The sequence below is a fragment of the Ambystoma mexicanum genome, chromosome 13 (assembly GCF_040938575.1).
Source record: "Ambystoma mexicanum isolate Mex_15411 chromosome 13, UKY_AmexF1_1, whole genome shotgun sequence".
NCBI lineage: Eukaryota > Metazoa > Chordata > Amphibia > Caudata > Ambystomatidae > Ambystoma > Ambystoma mexicanum.
Genome location: NC_090938.1, coordinates 319,464,605 through 319,476,809, shown reverse-complemented (window position 1 = coordinate 319,476,809; position 12,205 = coordinate 319,464,605). Strand labels below are relative to the sequence as shown.

At 52.2% G+C, this 12,205-nt stretch overlaps 1 protein-coding gene and 1 long non-coding RNA gene across 5 annotated transcripts in view; one reads left to right on the top strand and one right to left on the bottom strand.

The window, feature by feature from the left end:
* LOC138521178 (uncharacterized) overlaps positions 1–6,925 on the bottom strand; it is a 139,758-nt gene extending 132,833 nt beyond the window's left edge. The window contains exon 1 of the long non-coding RNA XR_011282960.1: positions 6,667–6,925. This is a non-coding gene — a long non-coding RNA (uncharacterized lncRNA). The remainder of the gene's footprint in view (positions 1–6,666) is intronic.
* LOC138521176 (ubiquitin carboxyl-terminal hydrolase CYLD-like) overlaps positions 1–12,205 on the top strand; it is a 2,059,174-nt gene that overhangs the window by 271,663 nt on the left and 1,775,306 nt on the right. The gene's annotated exons all lie outside the window — the stretch shown is intronic.

Below are 12,205 nucleotides of genomic sequence, written 5' to 3'. Positions count from 1 at the left end.
TTTTTTTTTTTGCGCAACCCGCAGTTTCCGAACTAATCAGGCATGCTTGACCCATCCCGGGCCCCTGCTGATTTGGAATTTCCCCAGTTTGACGAGCCATGCCAACCACGATCCGTAATGCACTTTTGTAAACTATTTTATTATTTGACCATTGTTATTGTCTGTTTTATTATTTGACCATTGTTATTGTCTACCTTCCCATCTAATAATGATTGCTGATAAAATTGAGTTCCGGCTGAGCCCTTGTGCTCCTTAAAAGAGAATTGTCCAGTAGGCCCCCTACTTTCAATTGTTCGTACCTTGACCTCCCTTGCTGCGGCCCCTTCCATTGTCGGGCCGTGTTGACCCCCCCTTTTCCTAGCCACTAATCCCCCACCTGCTTGTGCTCCCATCGCAAGCCGTGGTCGCTCTCCATGTTTTTCCTAAACCTTAGGTCGTTCCTCAGCCAAAACATGCCCCCCACTTCCTGTGTTCCTCCACCACGCATTCTCTGTAGTGTTGAAGGGCTGGCCCCTGGTCCTTCTCCATTATTGTCTGCTCCATGACTCTGAATGCCGCCAACCAGTTCTGCAGGTTTTCGTCCGGCCTCACCCTTTTTCCGGCCTGCCCTCTGCTCCCACATGACTGCAGGGTGTCCTGCCCTCGGAACACGCCCTCCGGTAGGCCGCCGCCCCCTGGCGTTGGTGCCCCAAACCGTTCGCTCGACCTTGCGTGTCCACAAACCTCGTATTTGTTGGCTGTAAGACTCGCCTGGTTACCCCTGCTCCCTGTAAGTAATGACGTGCCTGAGTAGGAGGAGGCGGCTGCAGCCCGGGAGCTGCTCGCTTCGCCGTCAGGCTGTGGGCCCCCCATCCTGGCCACCGCAGTTTCCCATCCTTCGGTCTTGGCCACCACTGCAAATCTTGCCCAGGCCTCTGCGTTCATTATCTGAAGCGGATGCGGCAAACGACCGATCTCGCCCCTAGCTTCTGCTACCGACTGCTCGTCTCCCATCTTCTCCCGGTCGATCCTTGGAAGATGAAGCGTGACGACCCTGTCTTCCTAACCCAAACTAGGGGGCTCGCCGCCGGCTCCTCTCCCTGCGTGGTACGTGAGCTGTCTGGTGGACCCTGAAGGATGAAAGAAACACGGTGAGCAAGCCGACCAGCTGTCGTTGCGCCCCCAAAACCCCATGCTCCAGGGCTATGTGTCGTCCTTTCAGTGTGCTGAAGGACTTGCCCATTCTTCGATCCCCCCCTCCCGTGTAACCTCTACCATCGCCCACTCCCCCTTCCTGGCAACCCCTGTAAATGTGTGCGTACTCTGCCCCACCTAGCGACCCCCGCCCTTTGCCCCCCTTCCCTCGCCCGCCCGAGCACCCCTCTCCTACCAGAGAGAGAGGGGGATCAGGCTTGCGCGCCCTACCCTCACTGCCTCCTAGTAACCGCCAACGCACTACCCCCAAACCTCTGCCTACCACGTGGCTAAGTCACTATTATTGCACTGCACACCACCTGGTAATCGGGACCCCTAGCCATCCTATTTTTGTTACCGACCCCATTTAGGTTATATTCTTGTAATGAAACCCATCCCTATTCCCCACCGCGGTTTAAACCCCTCATGGCTCGGAATGCTAGCCTCCTCCTGTGATGCCCTGATGGCATGAATGATTAAACCCCTGTGTGGTACTCCAACCCTTCCAGACCCCTTTTGCGCCTTGAAACACTTGTGTACGTGCGTGTTCTAGAATTCCCCACCGTATCAAAACGTGCGGTGTTCCTAGCAACCATTGCTTCCTCCTGCCACCACTGGCACCTGCGAACCCCATGGCTGCCTCCCATGTATTTAAATCCCAAGCCTGTTCCCCAACCCAAACGCCGCTACCCTTTGCCCACAGCCAGCTCCACCTCTCCATGGTAAGTGCAACTGTCATGCTGCGTTAAGACTAGGCGCCTGTTGAGTTACTTTTTTTTTTTTTTTTTTTTTTTGCTCCCCCCCGCCCATCACCGCAAACCGAGCGCCCCCGCCGTCCCGTCTTATCGGGCCTGCCGTGAAAATTGACCCATCCAGCGACTGCCCCAATCTAGCCACAGCAGGTAGACACCCCCGAACTTAAACCCGCTTAGGCCGTTCCTTACCAGCCTAGCATTGAACCAGTTGCATTCTGGGACCTGTGGTCCCAGTGGTACGCAGGTTAACCCATCTGAAAACATTCCTGAAATTGCTCTAACGGTTAAAGCAGAGCATCCCGGTGGCCTCACTGGTGCTGTCGGCCACCTCTCACCTACCCCTGGAGGTATAGGTTCAACAACCTTCTTTGCGGGGCAGGCTGCCTTAACATAGGTGCCCAGCCGACCCATCTGGAAAAACTTTAAATAGCTTGTGAGAGGTAAGTTGCCCTTTTCTACTTCCGGCTCTACCGGCCCAGGGCAGCTCTCCCATAGCCCTGATTTCTCAAACCCCCCCCTCGGACTTCCCCAACCCGGCCCGACCAAGCATTACCTTGTGCCCCCACTTCCACCGTTGCCAAGCTTGCACCATCTTATTTGGACATATCAACTGCCCTATTATCTGAGCACGTATGTTTACCACCCGTGCCAGCAACCAATGCCTTCTATGGCGCCCACCCGGAAGGAAAAACTCCCCGTCCCCCGTGCCGCCATTGCCAAGAGGCATTGCAACCGCTTTGACGCCCCTACTCCACCTCTTCTTCTCGTGTTCCAACAATGGCCGTGCAAATTATCAACCCCCGTTTTCCTCATCACCCCCCGAGATGTGTTTGAATGGGTGTTAAAACTTTGCTTTTTGGCCGTCACTCACCTAGTATCCCTTACGTTATCCCACCAATCCCTTTCTGGAGATCCTCCAGCGTAACCCCCCCCCCCCCCCAAATCGCGTCAAAGTGGGCCACATATGACATTTCTGCCAGCCCATAGCATTTTCTATGGGCAAATTCAGAATTTACACCCAAGAGCCCCAGGGTACCGAGGCCCGCCGGGGAATCTCCATAGTTCCTTATAGGCCAATGCTCCCCTGCGCACACTAGAACCTTAGCCGCTCCTGCCCGCGACCATACTCGTGCTGCCTTCCTTCCATATTGCATGCAACGCGATAAGGCAAACAGATCAAAAGTACTGTCCCGCCCACCCCGCAGCCATAAAGTGCATTACCGCATTAAGCGAGAATGCAAATGGAACGCAACATCCTTTCCAGGCGAGTTTCATAACGCCATAACTAATTGGCCAGCTGCACCAGTTAGCATACCGGGGCCACACCGAGCAGGATAGATGAGGGTTGGGTGGATGTGCGATGCCATGGTGCTGTAAGACCCGATACCCTTCGGCCTAATTGCAATAAAGCGTAATTTCAGTGTGACCGTTTACCCTTTGCACCATTCCTTTTAGTGTTACGGTTCCAGGTGACCCTCATTGCATTATTAACCAACGTGCCGCGTTACTGACTCCCCTTTCTTGTGTCCAATGGCCATCTGTGTTCTACCCAGCGCCTGTATATATTGCAGGGGCTCCTTGCATTGCGCGCCTGTCGCGGCTTCCGCCTTCTTGTGAATTTGAAGTGCTGGCGCGCACTGCAACAGGTAAACCTGCTTGCTGTCCATATTCATTGCCGTGCTTATATTGTCGCGGGGTATGCAAAATGAATAACTGGGGCATGGGGGTGACACCTGCCTTAAACCTTACAACCGAAAGTGGTATTGCAACAATAAACTCTAGCACCACTTATCTACCCAGCACCCAAATCGAATTTTCCATAGCACTGCCAGCAAACTGTAAACGGTGTTAATTACAAACCAGAATCTTAAGCAAATTAAACCCGGCATAGCGAAATCTGAATACGACCCCATCTACGAGCCTGGCCTGAGAACCAGCAACCGCACACCTAAGGAAATCACATACAGAGAGCAACTGTCGGCCTCAAAAACCCCCTTGGGAGTTGGTTACTGACCTGCGTGCCCTAACCTGTCCTAACCCGACGCAGCCACCATAGTGTAGCCATTGCCCCCAGCTCCCCGTGCAACATCCTTCCGACGAATCGGTGATGTCGATTGAATACCTGGCTCGTCCTGGGAGATGGGAGAAAATGCATGAGCTAAGGGAAACCAAGGGGTGCATTGCATTATTATTACAGGGGTCTTGAATGGACGGTCGGGGTGGGCAGTGTTGGCCACCAGTAGCCAATGCGAGCACTCCATTACCCTCTCTGTCCTTTAAAGCCTTCCTGATGCACCTGGAGGGCCAAATATGGCTCCCCCTCTCTCGTTCATCTACTTTGTTCGCCCTTGCAGGACCGTCCACCTATGGCACCCCGGCCGGTCATGTTCCCAATATTGTGCCTCCGCTGATTTCGCCCCCCCCTGCCCGCCATAGCCCTCCCCTTCTGCCTGCGCCGCATCGCAGCTAAATCCGTTTCCCCCCCCCCCCCACGAGCAATACCTCGCACTCATACCCGGGCCGTCCTGGCTAACCCCATGTCTCCAAAACTCGGAGGGGGCCAGCACGATCATGCCCACCAGCCTGCAGCCCCCCAAGCCCGTGCCTCTCCGGTAAAATTAATGGCACCTACCGCTGCACCCCTTAGCCCAGCTCTGTCACCTGTAAGCCTTGTCTGTGCTCCCCCTGCCATGTGCCACCAGACCTAACTGCCCCGCCCCCCCCTTGAGCACCGGGCGCCGCGGCCGCTTCCCCCCCTTTGAAGGCCCCCACCCACCTCCCCAACCGCTCCCTTTCCTCCAAACTGGCCCTTGTGGGCTTAGCTTAATGCACGGCCGAACCCAGCCCTGCCTGGCGAACGCTCTCCCCAGCCACCCCACCATCTGTGATGCCGCCCATCACTTGCCCCGACAGTGCACTGTTGAGGCCTGAGGCCACCGCCCCCCGCCCTGGGCGAAAGACGGTGGGGACCGTTAGCGTTGGCGCTCCTAACATGTACACCGTTTGCTCAAACAACACCATTAATTTTAACACGACGTTGCCGGCAGCCTGTAAAGGTGTTAACCTTTTAAAACAATTAATCGACAACCCAATGCAACGCAAAACGAAATCCCCATGCGCCCACGTTTTAGCAGCCGTGCTAGCACGAGCCGACCTGCGAACCCGCGTCGCCTCGCCTAAAGAATGAATTATTAGTGATTAGCATAGCCAATGCAATGGCTAACGCACCAATTCCATGCCGTCGTGTTGTCCCGCGCGCCTTAAGCCTTGCCGTGCAACCCGTTAAAATTCTAAACCTTCCGGGCCACAACCTCCCCCCACCCCCCCAACACAGCCCACAGCCGTCACGGTATCACCTTTACCCTCCAAATCCCCATGCACTCATGCTGTAAGATGGCGGTAACGGAAACCGAAGCTCAAAAGACCCAAATCTGCTTGGCCGCCGGCCCCCCACCCCCACAATACATGCTGCCGACAAATCGGTAAAAGAAATTCAAGGAAGCAACCAATAGGTTAATCGTACTCGACAACCCAAGCAGTAGCAAATCACAATTCCATGCAGTCGACCAAACCTTCCACCCCCCCCCCTGCCCAACCACCACTGTGACGCCGTTGCCACCAACTCCTGTACGGCATGCTATTAGCGCTCGCTAAAACGGAAGGCTTGAAAGTCCAAAACCTCTGGTCCGCCGGCTTTCGTGGCGACGCGAACCCATAGTTTTACACCCCGCTCCTATCTAAACCTTGACCAATTCACCGAAACCAACTTCCCGACCCTATCCCTCGTGTATGTTCATCACCATCGCCTGTCCCCACCGACTAACCACCCGTGTAACCCCACCTACCCGTACTCCTTCGCTGTAAAACCTAACACCTCTCAACCAACTAACTACCTTAAATGTTTGCTTTTACAAAAGCTCAACTTTCTGCAAGAAAACCGGCGAAACCCACATTGATGGCGAAAGTCCCTCGGGCGCCCTGGTCTGTCCTCTAAACTGTTTGGCAAACCAACCCCCCCCTGCGTTCTCCTGGAGGGTCCATGAGCGCCACGGAATGTGAGGCCTCCATTGCAATGGCCTCCTCCCATCTGCTACTCCCTTTCTTGGGCCCTCTTCTGAAGTTCGCCGCACCGCTGTGGATCCGACCTCCGACATGTCCTTGCACCAGCTGTTAATTACCCCTGGCTACTACGCTGCACAGGAAGCCTACAGTCTGAACAGTGCCGTCTCCCCTTTTCTACACGCTGATGCTATTCCCGCATGCACCCCGCCCGTCCCCACCAACAAACCACCGCAACTCCTTCCAACTGACTACCACGCCCAGGATGCAACCCCGCTACAGTTTCTGGTGCCCCCTACCCACGGGCCTACCCTTTTCCTGTTTCCCGACCCTGGCCATGCATTTAATTATTGTGTATTGCTACAACGAAAATTTTCAACTTGCCGCATCCCAAACACATTCCTATTCTTGCGACGATCATAACATGCGGTTAAGCCCGTGCAGGCCCATAAACCACATCTTGTACACCCGTGCGTGTGCCTCCCAGTTGCTACCTCCCCACAACCTAGTACCCTTCCTGCTCCCGTCGAGCAGCGTGTATGATCCCCCGAATCGCCCCCTCTATATTAAGCCCCCACACCGCAGGGAGAGACGTGCAGACAAAACGGACTGCCCTTGCCATCGGCAATCGTCCTCTTGGGATACAGGATTTAACTGTAACTGGAATTATTTCACGTACCCTTTCGCCTTCGCTTCGCCTGCACTCCCTTTCCTTCCTTCCCGACAGGAACCGGATCAGCAGCACTGTTTCTCCGAAGCTACGACTTCGAACGCCCGACACCGGACTGCAGCAGGAGAACAGCAACGCAGGATATACGCGGCAGCAACAGGACAACAGCAACGTAGGCGAGAGCCGGCAAGAGAGACCCAGCGACCTTTCCCAGGGTATTTAAGCCCAATGGGCGCGCGAGGTGATGACGTCACCTGCCCCTCCACCCCCCTCCATGGGGTGCGATGCGTGGCTCACCCCCTCCTCCCCCATGGATCCTCGAGCCACCATGCCTCGTGAGGCAGTCGGCACTAAGGGGGGCCCCCGCCGAGGGGCCCTCCTTCGTCGGGCGCGGGAGCCCGTCGATTCGTTCGGATGTACTCGTTGCCACGTCTGGGCTGCCAGCACCACATGCAGCCCGAACCATGTAGAATCTTCACTGCGTTGTAGTGTCTTTTCGTTCGGGCCTGGAGCTGCGCAGTTTTGCTCCAATCTTCGTAGTGTCTTAAAGAATGCTTAATGTTAATGGCCCCTTAACTCTGCCGGCTCCCCATCCAGGTGCAGTCTTCCTGAGAACCTCCTAGCACCCACAGCCCCTCTCTCATCTCCGTGGATAATTACTATTATAGACGGCACAGCACGATAGTTCGTACCGCATTGTTTGCTAGTGCCCTCTTGTATATACCATTTCCTTGCTGTGCGAGGAAGTGCATCCATCCGTTTCTACCATTACACGCTGAGCCACAGGCTCCTGTAAGGGTGCCTATTTCAGCTGATTATGGTTTTTCGTTCCTCTCCGTTACACCTCAGAGGCACCGTCCGCTCTCATTCCAAGGGTGCTGCTTTGATGGGATTCAAGACTACGCTTTACTTCTCGTATCACTGGCACACATAGGCGTTTGGTCCATAAAAGCACACAGCCACCGTTGCTTATGCTCTTGCTTCGGACACAGCAGTCAGCTGTCCTTTGTGTTGCAGGCCTGCTATGTCGTACATGTGCCTCTCAGCCTTGTCCTTCGTTCCACAAGCTACGTATAGCTCACCATTGTTCTTCCCAGCCATCTCACACCATAGATCGTCTTGCGCCTCACTGCTTCAAACTGTTCCCTTCGCTGTCCATTCCGTTTTCTTCTGCTCACTTCTTTATCCACTGCAATAATATACTAGGATGAGCTACTTTCTGTTCGATCTGCCGTGAGAGTGGGCTTCCCGCTGATGTGCACATATAGTAGTATTGCGGTCTCCCGGTAGTCTCCGCCGACAATGAAGGGGTGTGTGATTTTCGCTTCTCATGCGCGGCTCTCTTTCTGGGGCAAAGGCTGTCGCTCTGCTCATTCTGTCCTTGCGGTTTGCATGATTATCAGAGCGGTGAGGATCAGCTTGCCCGCTACCTTCCACGCTGCTGTAGCATCCCTTGCCAGCTGTAGTCGCACTCCTTCCCATTAACGGTGCAGTCGCTTCTAATATTTTCCGTGACTCGTGGGCACTGTTCTTTGTTTGGGGCCAATCGCCATTTTGTTTCTTCCTCCCCGGGACCCTTCTGACTTTGTTTTGCTCGTAAGCATACCACACGCCCAAGAGGTAAACACGGTTGTTGTAGGCTTCAGTTTCCTTACTATAGCATTGAAAATAATTCATTCAATGCTATAGTAAGCAAAACTGAAGCAGGCTGAAGGTGCTGCCGCCTTCATAATAGTGCTTTCAATCAATGCCATTGGATTGAAAGCACTATTATTACGGCGGCGGCGCCTTCAGTTTTCTTACTATAGCGCTGAAAAACATTCATTCAATGCAATGGTAAGAAAACTGAAGGCGCCGCCGCTCCGAAATAATGCTGCTTTCAATCCAATGATATGGATTGAAAGCACTATTACGGGGCTCTGGGGACGCATTGAGCGCCTTTTCCGGGTCACGGCCACTTGACGGGACCCGGAAAGAATCTCAGAATTCCTGAGATTCACGGGACTTTTCCGGAGACCCGGAGAAATGCTTAAAATTCCGCAGTCTCCGAAAAAATTTCGGAGGTTAGGCAGGTATGCTCGTAACTCCAGTTACGCGCTTCAGGTTCACTGCAAACATGTAAGCATAACGTTCTCCATATATTCACACCGTAGCATCTTTCAATAGTTTTCGAAGTCCACGGATCTCAGCATATGTGCACAGCAGGCGCCCTAAGGAAACACGTTCTATCCCGTGGCTCTCTAGCCACGCCCCCCACTCCCCCCAGCCAGTGCCTTTGTATGATTTTGGATCTGGTTGTGGAATGGGGAGTGCCATAGGCTCTCTGGATGTGCTGCAGTTGGGTGTTGATCCCAAAGTCGAATCCTGATGTAGTGTCATTTTTAAGAGTGGGATCTTTGAGTTATGGATACACACTCGGTGTAAGGTAGTGCTTTGTAATGTTATCTATGATTGCAGCAATAGGCTACTATTTCCGCCGAGGAGCGCAATCAGAATTATACTCCCAAGGACCAGAAGTTAATCGAATAGTGTTTCACTGAAGCTGTACAGCTAGTTGGCAGTATCTGAAACCATGAATGGCTTCAACAAAAACTTGTATGAGGAAAGAGGAGCGTCTGCAAAGAAAACAGAATACCACCATATCCGGTGATGCGTAAATTCTGTGTGCCTACACTCCCAATGAAGACCCAAACAACACATTTGAAATCAAGGAGATGCTATTACAGTTCAAAACTTGGATTGGTACATGTGGTGAGTCAGAAGGAGGACACAGACTCACTTTTAACATTTCTAATGTTTTATTGAAGTAAAAGGAGCCTATCCTTGCCTATCACTATGGGTGGTGCCTGCCTATGTTATTAACTAAGATGCTTGTTGTCCGTCATGAATGTTCAAAAGGAATAAGTGCACGGTCCGAAACTACCCTTTTCCTGACTCTACCACTATGAAAAATAACTTGGTTCTGGAGAATGACTCCCTTCTCCCGAGGGTACTTTTAGTACCAGTCTTTTTATTACGCAATCTGCAAATAGTCTCTTGTGACTTCTTGGATTCAACTACTCTGTTCCGTAATTGGGTTATAGGGCTTTCTCTTTCAATATCCCTCTTGGGGTTCTCTTATTAGTTCTGTTTTCATGTCTGTGGTTCTGAATGTGTCCTTGAAAGTTAACTGAGCTTTCCTTTAGGTGGTTCAATTGCATACTTCCTCCAAGCTTTTTTCCATATCGTGCTTCCTCTTGAAGCTTATATTGTTTTTTTACAGGATGTTGAATTTCTTTACCCTTTTCCCAGGGTAATTTTATCCACTCTTCTCTTCTTTCATGATTTAGCTGCTCAACAGTTCTTTCTCTAAAGGTGAAACACTTGTACTTCCTATGTTTCATGTTTAATTTGGTTTCAGACGTTCTACTGGGATGAGTTAACTGTACGTTATAACGATCACCTTGTGTCCTCTCAGGCCTCCAGTTCTCCCGTTACGGTTAGGAAGGTCTTCAGAGCCTTCTTCCTTGGAGCCCCTCTTTCGGTTCATGGACCGCAGACACATTTTCCTCTTACTTGCGCTCTCCTTGCAGTTTCCGGTCTTTTCACAGGGTCCTGGTCCTCTGTTGCTCGACCGTACACCCTGCAGCCTTCTCGTGCCGGTGGTATCAGCAATGCTGCATGGACCTGCTGTCCACTGGGGATTCCTGTATGTGGTCCTGCCATAACCCTAGCATACCGTAGTGCAAAGTTAAGCGAGTTTGAAACTCTCTGGCTGGTTGCTTTCCTTCTCCATCAAGGTTAACGTAGCTTGGGGCCTTCACCAGCTGACATACGTGATTCTCTATCTCGCCTCGTTTGTCTCTCTGAATGCATATTTATCCAAATACTCGTCTCAGTGAAATGATATGATATGATAGTTTATTTATATAGCGCCTATACACAATGTGTTTCAAAGCGCTTCAAGGCAAGGGAGGGAACAAGGGAAAATACAATGACATTCTCACAGCCCATGAACAGTAAGGTTATGAAATGAACTATCGTACTCAGCCTGACGACATTTCAGATAGTGCAAGAGCTAAGACATAGACAAGGAAGGGAGGGGGAGAGTGGGAAGGAAATGGTAACAGACAGGCGACTACCGTACTAGGCCTGACGACTTTCTGGTAGAGCCGGAGAAAAGCAAAAGGTGAGGGAGAGGGGTGCAGAAAGGGAGGGGAGGAACAAAACGAGCGACTATCGTACTAGGCCTGACAACGTTTCAGATGGTGCTGGAGGGAGGTGGGGGAATACTAAGGGGATGTGGGAGCGACAGACGAGGTTGCTATCATACTAGGTCCAGGGACAATTCTGATAGAGTAAGTGCATAGAAGAAAGTAAGGGGAGAAGTGGAGGAGATGCGAAAATGTAGAGGGGAAGCGAGAAGAGAACAGAGAGTAAGCTGTCAAAAAGAGTGGAGAAGAAAGAGGAGAGAGCGAATACAATTGCAGAAGTCAGTAGTAACAAATAATGTTGCAAGCCAGGATACAAGATGAAGATGGGAACAGCATGATTCAGGGCCACCATGCGTACAAGATGCAAAGGACGTCCAGCATGAGAGTTGAGAAAGGGTGACGCACCGTGAATCAATGAAGTCCATAAAAGTAAAATCCAGCATTGGCCACAAGGCGGTGGTGGTGAAACCAGAATGTATCAGGACAGACTCCTGTGTGCGGGAAGGGCGGGACCACAAGGGAACAACACAGGGGGACCAGAGAGGGTGGGGATGGCCTGTGGGGACAGAGGGTGTAAACACATGTTGGTGCATGCTTACCTGCTGTTTTAGCAGGGGGGTCGGACCATGGGTCCTCCTGGTCTGAACAGATCCAAACTAGAATTGCCCTTTTGTTTGACTGCCCGGGGGAGAGACACCCTTGGTCCAAGAGTTAAGAGCAGGAAGCAAGAGGCAGGGCTAAGAAGGTGTGTGGTGCTTAGGCCAGGTGACCTAGATCCACTTACACCTGCTCCCCAGCTGCAAAGGAAAAGAGGCTGGAGGGCTCCTTAAGTAGGGAAAAGAGCGGCAAGCAGGAAGGCACCGGGTGGGCGGGGCTTGCTAAGTGGTGAAAAAGAGCGGCAACCAGGAAGGCACCAGGTGGGCGGGGCTTAGGCCAGGTGACCTAGATCCACTGACGCCTGCTCCCCAGCTGCAAAGGAAAAGAGGCTGCAGGGCTCCTTAAGTAGGGAAAAGAGCGGCAAGCAGGAAGGCACCGGGTGGGCAGGGCTTGCTAAGTGGTGGAAAAGAGTAGCAACTAGGAAGGCACCAGGTGGGCAGGACTTAGGCCAGGTGACCTAGATCCACTTACAACTGCTCCCCAGCTACCTGGGATTGCCCATGCTTATTTAAATGGACATGTTTTTTCTTATACTATAACCACATCTATTAGGAGTTTCTTCGCCCCATTTTTAATACTTCACAGTTTATGGTATTGTAGTTTTTTCGTCCCAGTCTATTTTACAGGACCTGGTATTGTAAAACACCCTATGTAGGCCATAGTATGACCACTTGAGGGAGTTCCTCACGGGAACGGAA